This window comes from Myotis brandtii, unplaced genomic scaffold, assembly GCF_000412655.1.
Source record: "Myotis brandtii unplaced genomic scaffold, ASM41265v1 scaffold33, whole genome shotgun sequence".
Lineage (NCBI taxonomy): Eukaryota > Metazoa > Chordata > Mammalia > Chiroptera > Vespertilionidae > Myotis > Myotis brandtii.
The window spans coordinates 2,448,924-2,467,913 of record NW_005362713.1 but is presented as its reverse complement, the minus strand read 5'-3'; the positions used below and the strand labels follow the sequence as shown (position 1 = coordinate 2,467,913).

General features: G+C 43.0%; 1 protein-coding gene across 3 annotated transcripts in view; it reads right to left on the bottom strand.

Annotated features, from left to right (window-relative positions):
- The window catches only part of BMPR1A (bone morphogenetic protein receptor, type IA), a 93,830-nt gene that overhangs the window by 69,468 nt on the left and 5,372 nt on the right, over positions 1-18,990 (bottom strand). Inside the window, exon 2 of one of the 3 annotated variants that reach the window (XM_005871129.2) lies at positions 5,915-6,038. The exons of the other annotated variants lie outside the window; for them this stretch is intronic. The gene's annotated coding sequence lies outside the window, so the exon portion shown is untranslated. The remainder of the gene's footprint in view (positions 1-5,914; positions 6,039-18,990) is intronic. 3 annotated transcript variants of the gene reach the window in all.

The window sequence follows — 18,990 nt, the reverse complement described above, 5'->3', positions numbered from 1 at the left end:
TGCTCCATAAGGGCAAGGGTGTTAGTCTATCTCTTCATTCTGTGTTTCTAGCACCTACAATGGTGCTTGGCAAATAACTGGGACTAGGTAAATATTTGCTGAGGGAATGACTGAAGATAGCAGAAGGAATTAAAGTGGTACTCCAATTCCTTTTGCTTTCATATACAAATGAATCTTTTCCAAAAGGGCTGCTCTGGACAAATGATTCCATTTCCTTATTTCAACACAACGGAAAAGATGTAAAAACCATACCGCTTACTTTTGGTAGCTTCCAGCACTGATATGTGTCAAGACCCAGTAAACAAAATTTTCCACTGTTTTCACTGCACTTACTCAAGTTCAAGATATAAATTCACAAGGGTTGTATGTATAGGTAAGTATCACTTTCCAAGATCTAAAATATTGCTTAAGGCAAACAATGGCTTAAACTCTTACAGTACCACATAGTTATAGTAAGCGAAATAATTGTGGAAATAACCACAGACAAAGAGAAAACAGAGTCCTTTCTTTGGTATAAGCACTGTGGTCTGACAAAGGGAATTTCAAAGTAGCATCTAAACTCAACTATGATAGTCTTTCAGTAAGTAGAAACAAAGCTCAAAGGTAATATTTTTAGTTAATTATAAGTCACCAAAGCCCCTGAATAAGACCAGAGGGTGTTAAATCAGATTGGTAATAATTCTTTTTTTAAATACTCACCTGAGGATATTTTTTTCATTGATTTTTAGAGAGAGTGGAAGGGAGAGGGAGAGACAGAAACACTGATGTGTGACCAGGGCCACGAGCCTGCAACAAAGGTATGAGGTACATGCCCTTGAAGGGAATCAAACCCAGGACCCTTCAGTCCGCAGGCTGATGCTCTATCCACTGAGCCAAACCGGCTAGGGCAGATTGGTAACAATTCTTACCTGACAAGCATAAACAACAAGCTACAGGAAACTAAACCTTGCAAGCCTGTAGGTCTAAGAAGGAAAACCCTGAAGATTACAAATTCTGGCTTATTAACATGAAGCCCTTGAAAATCCAGGAAGAGTTTTCCCCCTTATAGATGACACATCTAGATTTTATTTTCTTTACTCTGTGTCAGAGCATCTCTTGAGGTTAAAATAGGATGGTTTAGAGTTGTTTTTATGAAGAAGTTCAGTGACATAGGATGGGCTTGACATTCACTTGTTTACAATATACTGCATTGCTTTCTATATTGTTAAACTGTCTATAGATGCATAAAGTATGTGAGTTCCATATGGACATATACAGTTCCTTATGTTCATTTTCACTGTTAAATAATGTTCCATCCTAACAACATCTTAGGCTGCATTTACCCATTCTCCTATTGGTATTATAAACAATGCCACAATAAATAAACTTGAATGGATGCTTTTGTTGTTGTTTGGGAAAATAAATCTGTAGGGAAGATTCCCAGAAGTAGGAAAATTAACTGCATCTAGAGTTAATTTTGGTAAGCCCCATTAGGATTATATAATTTTGCTCTTCCCAAATATACAACACTGAGATAAGAACAATTTTTAAATATTCCTGAAGGACACAAGAATAAAATTTACTATATATAAAGATACATAAGTTATGTTTAGAAAGCCTCTATATCATGTATATCAATTCTAAGATAACTAAAAATTTAATGATACTCTTTATCACATTAAAGGTCCCACTTCTATCCTTAGTTTGCTAAGTTTTCATCACAAATGAGGCTGAATTTCCATCTAATGATTCGACCACAAATATGATCCTCCTTCATACATTAATAATAATACAGCCCGGCTTGTGCAGATCAGTGGTTGAGCATCAACCTATGACCAGGAGGTCAGGGCACATGCTCAGGTTCCAGGCTTGATCCCCAGTAAGAGGCCTGCAGGAGGCAGCTGCAATGATTCTTTCTCATCATGTTTCTCTCTCTCTCTCCTTCTCTCTGAAATCAATATAAACATATTTTCAAAAAAATCCATATTAAGAGATTTCTTAAAGTATAAACCACCTTGGTGGTTTTTAAATATACAAATTCTTTCGTATTCCCCTCTTCAAGAAGTGGAACCTAATTACTTTTGAGTGTGGGCTAGACTGACTCCCTTCTAACAAACAGAATAAAGTGAAGGTGACAAAGTAGAACTTCTGAGACGAGGTCTTAAAAGGTAATGCAGCTTCCTCTTCGCTCTCTTTCTTGGATCAATTGCTCTGGGGAGATCCAGTTGTCATGGTATCAGAACATTCAAGAAGTCTATGCTGAGGCCTGAGGATGGGGAATGGAGGCCTCCTGCCAATACCCACACAAGCCTGCCATCCTGGAAGTGGAATCTACCCCAGTCAAGCTTTCAGATGACTGCAGCCCCTGCTGACTACTTAACTGCATTTTCATGAGATAGCCTGAGCCCAAACCACCCAGTATACTGCTCCTGAATTGCTGAACCATAAAGTAAATTAAGCTTTTGTTGATTCAAATCACTAAGTATGGGTTAAATGGTTATGCAGCAATGACAACTGACACCCTATCCTTGGATTCCTGAAATAAATTCAAAGTTTTCATTATTAAATAATAAAGAATTTGCCTGGTCTCTGTCCCTGGTTCCTGGGAGGGAACTTCTAAATCCCTGGAATTTATTGGGTAACAGGAGTTATCTTTGTTTTTCAGGAGCCTCATGCCTGTTTATGCTAATGGGTGACTCAGAATGGGGCCTGGCCACCAGAAAGACCAACCATGTGATTAGAGGGCTGGGGCTTTGAGCCAGCCCAACATCACTGGAGAGGACAGGACTGAAGACTGAGTTCAATCATATGGCGAATTCAATCAGGCCTATACAATGAAATTTCAATAGAAACTCTGTACGCCATAGCTTGGATAAGCTCCCTGGTTGGCAAACATGTTGATGTGCTAGTCAATGATAAACCCTGATTCCTGGGAACAGGGCATGGAAACTCCACCTCTGAAACACTCCCAGACCTCGCTCTATGTATTTCTTTCACTTGGCTAATCCCAACCTGTATCCTTTAGAATAAACTATCGTCATAAGTATACCACTTTCTTAAGTTGTGTGAGTCATTTAGCAACTGTCAAACCTGAGTAGAGTTTTAGGAATCCTCTTGGATTTGCAGCCTGTTACCAGTAAAAGTGTTGAGTGGCCTGGGGACATCCAAACTTGTGATTGGCACCTCAAATGAGGGCAGTCTTGTTGGGGACTATGCCCTTAAACTTGTAGAATCTGGCACTAACTCTGGGTAGGCAATATCACAATCATATTGCAGTATCATAGACATGACAATGTTTAAATACACTAGTGGATTTGTTAACATTTTGTTAGGTTATCTATGTTCATAAATAAGACTGGCCTATATGTTTTCTACCATTATCCATCTCTAGTTTTGGTATCAAGATTATACAAGTCTCATCTGGCTGGTGAAGCTCAGTGGTTGAGCATCACCCTATGAACCAGAAAGTAACGGTTCTATTCTGTCAGGGCACATGCCCAGGTTTTGGGCTCAATCCCTAGTAGGGGGTGTTCAGGAGGCAGCCAATCAATGATTCTCTCTCATCATTGATGTTTCTATCTCTTTCTCCCTCTCCCTTCCTCTCTGAAATCAATTAAAATATTCTAAAAAAAATTAAAAGATTATACTAGCCACATATAATAAGCTGAAGAAATTTCCTATTCTCTGGAACCGTAGGTAAATTTGGATATATCTGCCACTAGTATAGTCTGACAGAACTCCCTTTTAAATTCACACTGGCCAAGGGCTTACCTGCAAGTGTATGGGAGGGGTCAGATCTTTCACTAAAAAATTAAATTTCTCTAATAGTTATTTATCTAAAGTTAATTTTATTGTTACATTTTTAAAAGAAAATTATTTTTATTTCATTTTTTTAAAAGATTTAAATAACTTTATTATTCAACTACAGTTGACATACAATATTGTATTAGTTTCAGGTGTATACCTCAGTGATTAGACATTACATAACTTATTAAGTGATCATTCTGATGCAACTCACACCCATCTGGCACCATACATAGTTATTAGAATGTTACTGACTATACCAGGGGTGGGCAAACTTTTTGACTCGAGGGCCACAATGAGTCCTTAAACTGGACCGGAGGGCCGGAACAAAAGCATGGATGGAGTGTTTGTGTGAACTAATATAAATTCAAAGTAAACATCATTACATAAAAGGGTACGGTCTTTGTTTTTTTCAGTTTTATTCATTTCAAACAGGCCGGATCCGGCCCGCGGGCCGTAGTTTGCCCACGGCTGGACTATACTAAAGGCCCAGTGCACGGATATGTGCACCAGTGGGGTCCTTTGGCGTGGCCTGTGCCTTCTCGCAATCCAGGACCTCTCGGGGGATGTCGGATAGCCGGTTTCAGCCTGATCCCCGCAGGCCCGATCCAGACAGGAGGGAGCCCGATCCTGTGCGTTGAATATCTGTCCCCTAGTGGTCAGTGCGCGTCATAGCGACCAAACGACCGGTCATTCGGTCACTTAGGCTTTTATATATATAGATTCCCTATGCAGTACTTCACATCCCTGTGACTACTGTTACTACCAATTTGTACTTCTTAATCTCTTCATCTTTTTCACCCAACTCTCCAACTCCCCTCCCCATGTGGCAATTGTCAAAACATTATCTCTGAGGCTGTTTCTGTTCTGCTTGTTCATTTATTGTTTTTTAGATTCAATTGTTGATATGTATTTATTGCCATTTTATTGTTCATATTTTTTATCTTTTTTCTTCTTCTTTTTAAAGAAGACCCTTTAACATTTCATGTAATAACTGGTTTGGTGGCGATCAACTCCTTTAATTTTTGTTGTTGTTTGTCTGTTTGTTTGTTTTGTCTGGGAAGCTCTTTATCTGACCTTCAATTCTAAATGATAGCTTTGCTGGGTAATCTTGGTTACAGGTCCTTGTTTTTCATCACTCTTGCCAATCCCTTCTGGTCTGCAAAGTTTCTGTTGAGAAATCAGCTGACAGTCCCATCCCTTGCATGTAACTAACTGCTTATCTCTTGCTGCTTTTAAGTTGCTCTCTTTGTCTTTAACCTTTTGCATTTTAATTATGCTATGGGCCTCTTTGGGTTCACCTTGTATGCCTATTTTCTTCACCAGGTTGGGTCAATTTTCCATCATTATTTTTTCACATGTTTTCAATTCTTTGCTCTCTCATCTCCTTCCAGCAACCTCGATGCAAATGTTGGTACACTTGAAGTTGTCCCAGAGGCTCCTTACACTATCCTAATTTTTTGGATTCCTTTTCTTTTTGCTGTTTTGACTAGGTGATTTTTTTGGCTTCCTTATATTCCATTACAATGTTTTGATTCTCGGCTTCATCTGCTCTACTGTTGATTCCCTGTAAATTATTCCTCATTTCAGTTAGTATATCCTTCATTTCTGAATGGTTATTTTTGATGGCTTCCATGTCCTTTTTTATGATTTTAAAATTCTAACTTCATCTACTTTTCCCCTAAGTTCACTGAGTACCCTTATAACCAGTGTTTTGAACTCTGCACCTAGTAGACTGCTTGTCTCCATTTTGTTTAGTTCACTTCTGGAGATTTCTTCTGTTCTTTCATTTGGGCCATGTTTCCTTATCTCCTCATTTTGGCAGCCTCCTGTGTTTGTTTCTATGTATTAGGTAGAGCTGCTATGTCTCCCAGGCTTGGTAGAGTGGTCTAATGTAGTAGCTATTCTGTAGTGTCTAGTGGCACAGCCTCCCCGTTTACCCAAGCTGGGCACTCCAGGTGTACTCACCATACCCATGTGAGCTGTGTACACCCTCCTGTTGTAGTTGAGCCTTGACTGCTGTTGGCATGGCAAGGGGAGAAATTTATCCCCTGGCTGATTGGCTGGGAGGACTGGCTGCAACCACTGAGGATCAGCTGTACAGGGGCCCATGCCACAAAGCAAGACTTACTTCAGTGGGGCTCTGGTGTCCACTGAGTCCTCCCTCTCCTTAAGTATGTTGCTTATGGAGGTGGTTGGGTGGTGCTCTGATGTGGTCTGAAGATATCCACCAAGTGCACTGGCTCTGGAGACTCCTAGGACATACAGATCAAGGTCAGCCGTGGCCTGTGTTCTGCCTGGGGCTACCTGGAATGAGTTACAAAGTGATTTGCAGATGGCTGCTACTTGTAGAGGCCCAGGAGAAGCCAAGCTGTGAACCAAGGCTGGCTGACACTAGAGCCTGGCCTGGAGTCACTTAGTGAGAGGTTTGGGGCACGCCTTGGCCAGATGATGCTTGTTTGAGAGATTTTAGGAAAGTATGAAGCCTGCACCCAAGACAGGCCATTTTCATGGAAAAGCCACTGGAAACAGCTTGGGTGGGCCACATGTTGGTGGGATTGGGGTCTCAGGGAATCACCTGGCTAACAGTGTGAGCCAGGCTGATAGAGACTCAGATATGGTGCCTGCCTGCTGGCTCTGTGGGGGAATAACTCAGCAAAGGAACAATGGCCTCTACCAGCACTTCTGTCTGGGAGAAAGCTGCCCTGCCACCTCTTGCTCTGATGCCAGACAATTCAGTTTCTCCCTATATGTACCTGAAACCTTGTAAACTGCTGCATCTGTGCGATAGCTCAGAGCGAGTGAGTCTGAGTACATTTGTGCGTGGCCCTTTAAGAGAAACACCTGGGACTCCAGCAGCCTCTGTGTCATTCAGCCACAATCCCCACTGTTTTTTACGGCCAGAAGTTATGGGGAGTTCTCTACCTAGAACTGGAACCCTGGGTTTAGGGGCCAGATGTGAGTCTGAGACACCTTGCTCTTCAGGGAGACCTCTGCAGCCGAGATGTACCTCCCATTTTTTAACCACCACACTTGGGTGTGGGACCAGCCTGTTCCCTGTATCCACCTCTCCTACCAGTCTTGATATGGCTTGTTTTTTATATGCTTAGTTGTAGGACTTCTGTTCAGCTATATTTCAGGCAGTTCTGAAAGATGGTTGTTCTATAGTTTAGTTGTATTTTTGATTTGGTTGTGAGGATGTGAGTATTGCATTTACCTATGCTGCCATCTTGACCCAAAGCCTTGGGTTGAAAATTGTTTGAATTGTAAAATTTATTGGAATAGTTATTCCAGGTATTGTCTTATTTTAAAAGATTCTCTTCTATATCTAAGGTTATGTCCCCTTTTACATTTCCAATACTATTTGTGCTTTCTGCATTTTTCTTGATCCATCATTCAAATGGTTTATTTTACCAGTCTTTTCAAGAAACCAAGTTTTGGTTTTGTTAATCCTGTCCACTGAATCTTTAAGAAAAATTTCCCCATTAATTTCAAGCCCCAATTCTATCACTTATTAGTTAGAAGTTTGAATAAGTTTCTCTCTGTGCCTCAGTTTTCTCATCTGTAAAATGGGAATAACAATAGTACCTACATTACAGGGTTGTTGTAAACATTAAATGAGAAAAACCTTGTAAAGTACATGGAACAGTATTTAGTACATAGCAAGTGCTCTACAAGTGTTAGCTTTTATCTTTATCATCTTTCATTTCACTTGAATTTATCCTGTTGTTCTTTTCCTAATTTAGATACTTAGCTGGTAAATATTTAGTATCTATTTATTTATGTATTTATAAATATATTTTAACAGAGGGGGAGGGGGAGAGGGGAAGGAAACATCAATGATGAGAGAGAATCATTGATCAGCTGCCTCCTGCAGGCCCTACACTGGGGATCGAGCCTGCAACCCAGGCATGTGCCCTGACCGGGAATCGAACCGTAACCTCCTGGATCATCGGTCAACACTCAACCACTGAGCCATGGCAGCCGGGCTTAATTTCTATTTTTAAATATGAGTACACAGGGCTTCCCTATGTCACACAAGTTTTAATATATCCTAATTGTCTTTATTATTTACCTCTAGATATTTTCTAATTTGAATTATTTTATTTTTGATCAATGGGATTTATAGATGGTACACTTTTAAATTTTCAAATGTGGGGTTTGTATATACTGTTTGCTATTCATTTTTAACTTAAGTTTATTTATTGACAGAAAATATGGTTGATATAACTTTTTGAAATGTATTAGTACAGACTAGTAAATGGTCACTTTTAATAAAATGCGAACTTATAAAACCAAATGATCATGTCATGCTCCCTGCTTAAAAATTTATAAATATTCTCAGTTCACAAGGTGGAATTAGCAAGACATAAAAGAGCTGTTATATCCGCCCATTCCTCCACACCCTTACAATGACCTGACTGTGCAGAAATCACTGTGGCCTCTCCATCTCTACAGGCATTCCCTCTAAGACAGTGGTTCTCAACCTTCTGGCCCTTTAAATACAGTTCCTTATGTTGTGACCCAACCATAAAATTATTTTTGTTGCTACTTCATAACTGTAATGTTGCTACTGTTATGAATCGTAATGTAAATATCTGATATGCAGGATGGTCTTAGGCGACCCCTGTGAAAGGGTCGTTCCACCGCCAAAGGGGTCGCGACCCACAGGTTGAGAACCGCTGCTCTAAGACTTCCTTCCTCTGCACATCCTTTGTGCTCTTCCCTTTGTTTTTCACCAGGTCAACTGTAATTCATTCTTCCAAGATTTGCTCTATGAGTAATCTTTCTAAGCCATCCCTGATCTCTATTCATCAGTCTGACTGAGGGTCTCACCTCTGTACTTCAAGTGTACTCAGAACACACACCATAGAAATTTCACAGTTCTTGACTAACAGTGTTCAAAACTATTTATTAATTACTTGGTATGTGCCACACACTGATTAGACAGACACGATTCCTCCACTTATAAGGTTTACTAAATCAGGTGATCTTTTTTACTTATCTTACATCAATCACTATAATCTCTATTTCCAGCACATCACTAAGCAAAGCAATAAATGTTTAATAAATGAATGAAAGGAATAAAAAATACTATACTCAAAAGGGAAACATAATTAGGGAGTTAAAGCAACTATAATATCACATAGTATACTCTTAATAGCTCTTTATAAGTATACTGACATATAAAATTGCATCTCCCAAACATGATCACTGCCCTCTAGTGATTTTTAGATGCCAGAGAAAAGAAATTTAGATCCGAGTCATAAAATGGAGAACCTTACTATACTCAAAAACCCTCTTCTCAAAATATATCTGGCTTACTCCATATTTTAAATCCCCTTAGTTCTACGTTTATTAGCTTTTTCTTAAACTACTGTTTTTATACTATGAAATAAGAAATCTAATACCTTCTACATACTTGACATACATTAACTCATTTAATCCTCACACTAACTTTATGAAGCAAGTATTCTCATTATGCATTTTATAAGAATAAATTTGAAAATCAAGAAATATTACGTAACTTTTTAGAAAGATATTAAAAATTAACTCGAGGGAGTAGATTATATAAATAGACCAGTAACCTGACTACAAGGTAAGTGAGATGGAAATGGGGTGAAGGGGGAGGTGGTGAGGAGTACAGTGGAATGGGAGGGAAGTGAAGGAGAACCTAGGTTGTACTGTTCAAAATCTATATATATATAAAAGCCTAAGCGACCGTTCCAACTAAACAACCAGAACGACCAGTCGCTATGACATGCACTGACCACCAGGGGGCAGATGCTCAATGCAGGAGCTGCCCCCTGGTGGTCAGTGTGCTCCCACAGCCAACCTCCCTCGCGGCCGGTAGCTGGCCAACCTCCTGCAGTCCCTCCCCCCGGCTAAGGCTCCAGGCACTGGAGAACCTGAGTCCGGAAAGCCTGTAGGAGAGCAACCCCAACGCTGATTGAGACAGAGTAGCAGCTCAGAGGGGGCAGAAGGGGCAAGGCAGCAGCCTAACTGCAAAGACTTAAAGTAAGCACCACCACCATCTTACCTCTGCCACTGCACTGTGTGCCGCTTGCTCTTCTGCCCCCGTCAGCCACTTCTAGCTCGGCCCCACACCTTTCCAGGCTCGCAACCGCTGATTGGCTAGCACTCCTACCATTGGCCAGTCAGCTACCTATCATGCTTGGGGGTGGAGCCCCCAAAAAATGTGCGGCTGAGGTAGGAGAGACAACCTATCTGTCTGTCAGCAACTCCTCCCTGGGGAGAGTGAGACGGCCCAAGCGCGGGCAGCGAAGTAGAGCTGTATTTCCACCTCAGAGCATAGCTGGTGTTCATGCCATTTTGGGGCACTCTGTCTGTGATCTTTGCTTGCTGCTACCTCAGCACATCTACACAACTAGATCGGGGCCTGCCAGCCAACCTCCCGTGCTCCCCCCCCCCTCCAGTGCACGCATTGGTGCACTGGGCCTCTAGTTTTATATAAGTACTTACTCACGTCTTGCCTATGTAATCTTTTAAAAATTAAAAAGTTGTTCTGAAAAGAGACAATCAGACCTCCCCTACTAACTCACAAAGGATGGGTGAAGGGAGAGAAAGGAAAGGAAGAAAGGAAGAAAAAGTGGGAAGTAGATGGCGCTCAGAGGAACTGGAATTTCTGACTGAGAGGCCTGGCACAAAAGGGGCTACATGCTAACCTGACAAGCTCAGGGAAGGCCTGCATGGCAGTCTTGCAACTCAGAGACCTAAAGTCACCACAAAGGATGGTCTGAAATTAAACTTAACTAAAAGCAGTTATGGTGGGTAGTTACATCCTAGGCTGGTACCTTCCCTGACAAGGTCAACCTTTACCTTAACTAAGCCTATCTGTTTTTTTGCATTTGTAGTAACATATCTTTAAAATGTCTGGTTAACTTGTAACTTCCTTTTTTTCTGGACCCCTTGGGGCACAACCTAATGTGCCTGGGCTCCAGGTCAGATACCACAAATTCCTTCATTGTTATCATGTTAACTGTTCCTGCACCCACCTAAGTATGTGTCTATCATTTTACTTTTTATCCAATCCCAGGGGTTTCCCCCGCTTTGCTTTCTCCCGCCTCTCTAATCTATCACCAATGAATTTCAGGTAACCCACCTACATCCTCTCCTTTGATTGCAATGTATAAAAAGAGATGAAAACCCTAGTTGGTTTGGCTCAGTGGATAGAGCATCAGCCTGCGGACTGAAGGGTCCCAGGTTCAATTCCGGCCAAGGGCAAGTGCCTGGGTTGTGGGCTTGGTCCCCAGTGGGGGGCATGCAGGAGGCAGCCGGTCAATGATTCTCCCTCATCATTGATGTTTCTATCTCCCTCTCCCTTCCTGTCTAAAATCAATAAAATATATTTAAAAAATAAATAAATAAAAATAAATAGATGAAAAACCACCATGTTCTGGAGCATTATCCCAATCCATTGAGATACTGCTTCTTGGCAATTGTCCACAGTTTGGCTCAAATAAACTCACAAAAATCCTTTAGAGGTTTGTATGTTTTTTTACATTAACAGAAGTATTGGGATGGAGGATGAAGCTATGAATGGAAATGTCGCTATAGAAAGATGCTCCCATAAATCTTGTGGCATGCTCTCCCCACAGTATCATATACAACGCAATACACGAAACAACCTGGTTCTACCATAAAAGCATCCAAACTGGAGAATGATCAAGTAAGAAAGCCAGGAGCATATCTACCAAACTTATATTAAGAAAAGAGCCATGGTACCTTAGCTAGGTGGAGGCAGCCTGAACTGAAGAGAAGGGGAATAAACTTTCTGTCTCCCTTCAGAGGAGCCTATTAACCAAAGAGCTGAGGGCAAGGCCTGCAGGATGTCTCTGAGACCCCAAGTTCTAGGTTTCCCTACAGAAGAGAGGAGGTGTGGGACTAAATTTTTAATGGGGTCCAAGGAGAGACCAATAGGAAAGATATAGCTCAGCTTTTCCTCACGCCTGGAGCTCTAACGGCTTTGCTACAATGCAGCAACTAACAGATTTCCTCAGATCTAGAGTCACCCTTCACCTGCGACGATAGATGTCTCCAGTCAGAACGAAATAAGTGCTTAGGGATCCCCAAATCCCCAGGAGTGGGGGTAAAAATACACAATTCATTTAAAGGGAACTCAGCAACTGCAGCAAAAGCTAAGGTAACATCAGAACAGGTGGCTTCAATTTAAGCAGAACCAACAGTCGACATTGGTGACAGCGGACACCCAGATGGCGTAAGTCATGCCAGTGAAGGAGAAGAAACTCGTGGATGTCAAAATGAAGGAGCTGTCAAACTGGATGCTGATGTGAGATCTCACCTCCAGAGGCACTGTCTGAGCATTCCAAGTTACTACCAGTGTCACCACAAGCATGTCAATGTGAAGAAATGGAGCATTTCTGGGGTTTCTGTGGTGATGGCAGCTGACATGCTTTACTGCTTTTTGCACAAGGAACTCAAACACAAATGGCTCCACGGAACCCCTGAAGAGGGCTCCGCAGGAAGGGTGCACTTTGCATTCCCACCATGACCTTCTCTGCCCTGCACCCTTCCTTGTGGAATTCAACCTTTGCTGAATCCTTTCACACACTAACTCAGAATTAATACCTAATGAAAGATGACTGGTACAGTTAAAAAGATTTAAACAATGTTTTAAACCTTATTGATTTAAGAGAGAGAAAGAAACATAGATTTGTTGTTCCACCCATTCACACATTCATTCACTGATTCTCACATGTGCCCAGACCAGGGATTAAACCCCCAACCTTGGCATACCAGGATGATGTTCCAACCAACTGAGCTATCCGCCCAGGGCCAAAACATTTAAAACTTTTTTTGTTGTTGTTAATCCTCACCTGAAGGAAATGTCGCTATAGAAAGATGCTCCCATAAATCTTGTGGCATGCTCTCCCCACAGTATCATATACAACGCAATACACGAAACAACCTGGTTCTACCATAAAAGCATCCAAACTGGAGAATGATCAAGTAAGAAAGCCAGGAGCATATCTACCAAACTTATATTAAGAAAAGAGCCATGGTACCTTAGCTAGGTGGAGGCAGCCTGAACTGAAGAGAAGGGGAATAAACTTTCTGTCTCCCTTCAGAGGAGCCTATTAACCAAAGAGCTGAGGGCAAGGCCTGCAGGATGTCTCTGAGACCCCAAGTTCTAGGTTTCCCTACAGAAGAGAGGAGGTGTGGGACTAAATTTTTAATGGGGTCCAAGGAGAGACCAATAGGAAAGATATAGCTCAGCTTTTCCTCACGCCTGGAGCTCTAACGGCTTTGCTACAATGCAGCAACTAACAGATTTCCTCAGACCTAGAGTCACCCTTCACCTGCGACGATAGATGTCTCCAGTCAGAACGAAATAAGTGCTTAGGGATCCCCAAATCCCCAGGAGTGGGGGTAAAAATACACAATTCATTTAAAGGGAACTCAGCAACTGCAGCAAAAGCTAAGGTAACATCAGAACAGGTGGCTTCAATTTAAGCAGAACCAACAGTCGACATTGGTGACAGCGGACACCCAGATGGCGTAAGTCATGCCAGTGAAGGAGAAGAAACTCGTGGATGTCAAAATGAAGGAGCTGTCAAACTGGATGCTGATGTGAGATCTCACCTCCAGAGGCACTGTCTGAGCATTCCAAGTTACTACCAGTGTCACCACAAGTATGTCAATGTGAAGAAATGGAGCATTTCTGGGGTTTCTGTGGTGATGGCAGCTGACATGCTTTACTGCTTTTTGCACAAGGAACTCAAACACAAATGGCTCCACGGAACCCCTGAAGAGGGCTCCGCAGGAAGGGTGCACTTTGCATTCCCACCATGACCTTCTCTGCCCTGCACCCTTCCTTGTGGAATTCAACCTTTGCTGAATCCTTTCACACACTAACTCAGAATTAATACCTAATGAAAGATGACTGGTACAGTTAAAAAGATTTAAACAATGTTTTAAACCTTATTGATTTAAGAGAGAGAAAGAAACATAGATTTGTTGTTCCACCCATTCACACATTCATTCACTGATTCTCACATGTGCCCAGACCAGGGATTAAACCCCCAACCTTGGCATACCAGGATGATGTTCCAACCAACTGAGCTATCCGCCCAGGGCCAAAACATTTAAAACTTTTTTTGTTGTTGTTAATCCTCACCTGAAGATATTTTTCCATTGATTTTTAGAGAGTGGAAGGGATAGGAAGAGACAGAAACTTCATGTGAGGGAGACACATTTGGTTGGTTGCCTCCTGTATGCACCCCGACCAGGGCTGGGGAACCTGCAATCAAGGTACATGCCCTTGACCAGTATTGAAGCCAGGACCCTTCAATCTGTGGGCCAATGCTCTATCCACTGAGCCAAACCGGCTAGGGCTAAAACTTTTTTAAAGGATGAGACTGGCTGAATCAAAAGGCTGCGGTGTTGATGAGAAAGGAGAGCAGAGGCCCCCAGCATGCGGAGCTCCAGGGCAAGATGCCCTGCTGCTCTGACTCCCCGACTCCAAGGGACTGGAGGTACCTGGGGCAGATAGAGATGCTGTGTAGATTCTCTGACAAGTCCCAAAGAGATTATTGCAACACAGACCTCTAGATTTTCTGATGGAAGGACATGCCTTCTATAACACTGTATGAAAAGTATAGCTCCTTGCATGATATTAGGCCCTAGTAAAGAACCCAACCATGAAACATCAAAGGTTTTGTGACTACGGCTACCCATCACGATCCACCAACTCACAAGGTCAGGTGTATGGTGGAAACGGTGTATTTGTAGCAGGACCTAGGCAGGTGTAGAGGGACAGGAAATGACAAGAGGCTAGAGCCTCATGTCACTGACCCATGTCACTCTCCTGTCTTCACTCTGCTCACACCAATGGCTCTATGGGAGGTCCTTGGTACCAATGACGAAACAGAAAAACCTGGGGCCTGGTTATCAGATTCAAGTCACAGGTGAGTATACTGCTCTCCAGCCCTACATGATGGCTCTGAGACAACTGTGAGGAGAAAATTCTCTCAGTGGGATAGGCTAACTCAGTGGTTGGCAAACTGCGGCTCGAGAGTCACATGCGGCTCTTTGGCCCCTTGAGTGTGGCTCTTCCACAAAATACCACGTGCAGGCGCGCATGTACAGTGCGACTGAAACTTCATGGCCCATGTGCAGAAGTCAGTATTTTGTGGAAGAGCCACACTCAAGGGGCCAAAGAGCCGCATGTGGTTCGCGAGCCGCAATTTGCCGACCACTGGGCTAACTGATTAGGGAGACAGAAGGAGCAACTATAAAGAGACAAGAAAGCTGGAGAACAGCCATGTGGACGCACAAAGTGCCAATCTTTATGACTTATGCTAATGCCCACCAACCACGACATCCCAGCTACAGATGGGATAACTCATCGGTGGACCTCAGCCACCTCAAAGCTTGACCAACATGGCCATGAGTGGAGCAGCCACAGTGCGAGAGGAAGGCTTTACACAGGCCAACAGCACAGGCTCCTTCTGATGAAGGTGACCTAATGACTGCCTGTGTGGAATGCCAACTGACACATGTGGGTGCAGAACGGACACTTACTTCAAATGTGGGCTTGCCTCCTCCCTCCCAACCCCCGTTACAGCACATCCTATTGCCAGCTCCATTATCTCCAGGTTTATAGTGTCTCACAGAGAACAACTATGGTCCAGGACTAGAAGCAGTAATGGGTACTACCACTTGTCCCACTAACCTCCTGTCTTAGAGATTTCTTCTAGCAATTATAACCCGCACCACTTTGAAGGGTCACCGACAGAGCACACTTAATGGGACATGCGGTGATCTAAGTAGTAATAGGTGTGGACCAAGCAGGCACGCAGGGTGCTCTGCACCTACCTCCTCAGCACAGCTGCCATCTCATTACAGCCACGCTGCACTTGTGTGCACTACCTGGCAGTACCTGGGGAGCACTGTGAGCCCAAGCACTGCTAGGCTTTCTTCAGGGTTTTCTGTAACACTGAGGCACAACCACGTGAGTGTCCTTTGGTGGGACAATATTGAGGTGCATTTTGAGGATCCCCAGGATGATGGAATCCCAGCTGCCCAATGATAACTAGTTCATTAACACACTTTATGTAAGTTTATGCTGTCTCATTTTTCCTATTCTCTCATTTCTGCTTCATTGGATGACCTCCCAAATAAACTACTCAGCCATAGTCCTTATCTCAAGCTCTACTTTCAAAAGAATCCCCAACTGAGAAGTGATGCAGTCAGGGTTCAAATGGAAGCAGCGTCCATGCTTGTGACAAGAGTGTGTTGCCTCTTTAAAGCAGCAGCATGTGGTGCTGCACATATGGGATACTAAACATACGTCCAAAGCAATGAACAATGTACACAAAGCCACATGGAGAGATCTTATCCTTCTAGTGTTGAAGAAAACCGGGGAAAAGTGCAAAATATTTGTAGCAAAAACCTAGTTAAATCAACTACACACATATACACATGCCAACAACACTATATGTCCTACAAGGATATATTCATTCAAAGGCATACTGCTTACAAATTAGAGAGGTTTGCTCTGGCAGGAAGAGAGGAAAATGGGAGCAGAGATCAAGAATAAAAGAGATAAGATAAATAAATGAGGGACCTTATCAAGAACAAAGACAGTAATTTTACTGCCATAAACTGAAAGTTTGATTAACTCAGGTTTCTGAACCACAGTTCAAAACAGAGAGAAAACAAAGGGAACATATTGTCACTACCTTAAATAAAAAATGTTACTATCAATGGAAGTTATAAAAATAAATATATAGCTATGAACTTTAAAAAAACATTCATCTGTGGCCCTGGCCAGTTTCACTCAGGGAATAGAGCGTCAGACTGCAGACTGAAGGATCCCGGGTTCGATTCTGGTCAAGGGCACATGCCCAGGTTGTGGGCTTGATCCCCAATGTGGGGCATGCAGGAAGCAGCCGATCAATGATTCTCTCTCATCATTGATGTTTCTCTCTCTCTCTCCCCCTTCCTCTCTGAAATCAATAAAAATGTATTTTTTTAAAAATTCATCTGTGTACTACCTAAACTCATTCTGAATACTACCAGGAGTATACACTCCACGCTTTGGGAAAAACTATTGTGACTATTCTGAGATAAGAATGATAGAGGGGATCTTTAAATATAAATATACTAGAGGCCCAGTGCACAAAATTCGTGCACTGGGGGGGGAGTGTCCCTCAGCCCAGTCTGCACCCTCTCCAATCTGGAACCCCTCAGGGGATGTCCAACTGCCGACTGCTTCGGGACTAACCCGGCAGTCAGACATCCCTCTCACAATCTGGGACTGCTGGCTCCCAACCGCTCGCCTGCCTGCCAGCCTCATCACCCCCTAACCACTCCCCTGCCAGCCTGATTGACACCTAACTGCTCCCCTGCCGGCCCGAACACCCCCAACTGCCCTCCCCTGCCGGCCTGGTCGCCCCCAACTGCCCTCCCCTGCAGGCCCGGTTGCCCCCAACTGCCCTCCCCTGTCGGCCTGGTCACCACCAACTGCCCTCCCCTGCAGGCCTGGTCGCCCCTAACTGCCCTCCCCTGCTGGCCTGGTCCCCCCCAACATTGACTGGCTGCCTCCTGCAAGCCCCCTACTGGGTGTCATGCCTGCAACCGGGCATGTGCCCTGACCAGGAATCAAACTGTAACCTCCTGGTACAGAGGTTGATGCTCAACCACTGAGCCACTCCATCTAGGCAGAGAATTTAACTGAATTTATTTAGAGAGGAAATAACTTTGATAATAGTTCAAAGCCCAATGTTCTCTTAACATGAATGCTTTCTTTTTTCCACAATGTAATGTGTTCTGGTTTTACACAATGTACAATTAGGGGGCAAACAGTGACTACTTTATTTTCAATATACAGTGTTGGGTTTTTTCTAAATATTTTAAAGTCCTAAGTCATGAATTGAGTTGAAAAAAACAAAAGCATCAAAACTAGCTAGTTTTATCCAAGGTAACTTATTAACTCACTATAAGGTATTTCTCTAAGGACAATACCATACTACGCTTATTTGTTAATGTGGAACTATCACATTTTATTTAATAAATTTCTCCACAGGCCGTATTCATTTACCAGTAACTCTATTAAAACAAGATACCATCCTTCATTAAGTGTCAGAATTACACCTGTAGAAATACTTTAAACATTAATTTCACTGACTCTTACATAGCATTTAAAACTATAGCAAAAGAGATAAATATGAACAGAAGAGTATTTTTCTATAATGTGCTCTTCTATAAGAGATAATACTTGTCTTTTCTCATACTAGTCCCTTTCAATATGCTAAAGCTTGAAAAATAATGTATAAAAACATCTGTTGTATGTAAGAATTACTTATGTTTGCTATTAATGATGCTCAGCACTGTTCCTACTATCAAGATAAAAATATGATCATCACCTCTTCATAAATCGAGTCACAAATCAGTTTCTTCTGCCTTCACAGTATCTACTCCATTTAATCTTTCTTTTTTATTTCCACTACTAGAGGCCCAGTGCACGAATTCATGCATGGGTGGGGTCCAGCTGGCCCCCACCGATAGGGGCTGATTGAGGGTGGGGCCGGCCGGAGGGAGGGGCTGTGGGCGGTTGGCGGCCGACTGGGGGCGGGCTGGCCGGGGAGGGAGGGGTGCGATCAGGCTGGTTGGCTGCTGTAGTGTGTGTCATAGCCACTGGTCTTTCTGGTCATTCTGCCATTGCGGTCACTGGGCTTTTATATATATAGACTAGGGGCCCGGTGCATGAAATTCGTGCACTGGGGGGGGGTGTCCCTCAGTCCAGCCTGCCCCCTCTCACATACTGGGAGCCCTCAGGGGATATCCTAGTGACGGCTTAGACCTGCTCCCTGCTCCCCTTGGGAATAGGGCCTAAGCCGCAGCCTGGCCTCCCTTTGTGGGAGATGACCAGGCTGATCAGGGGAAGGCACCAGCCCCATCACCCCGCTGCTGCAGCCACTGCCACTCACCGAAGCCACCAAGGTTTTTTCATCAACACAGACTCCAGTCTCTTCACCATGAAAAAATGACAACTTTCTTTAGGCATTTTCAAGATGTGTCTTTCATAGGATACGACATTTCTTTATTATTTTTTTTTATCCTCACCTGAGAATATGTTTCCACTGATTTTTAGAGAATGTGGAAGAGAAAGGGGAAGACAGAGAGAAACATCAAAGTGAGAGGAACACTTTGATTGGTTGT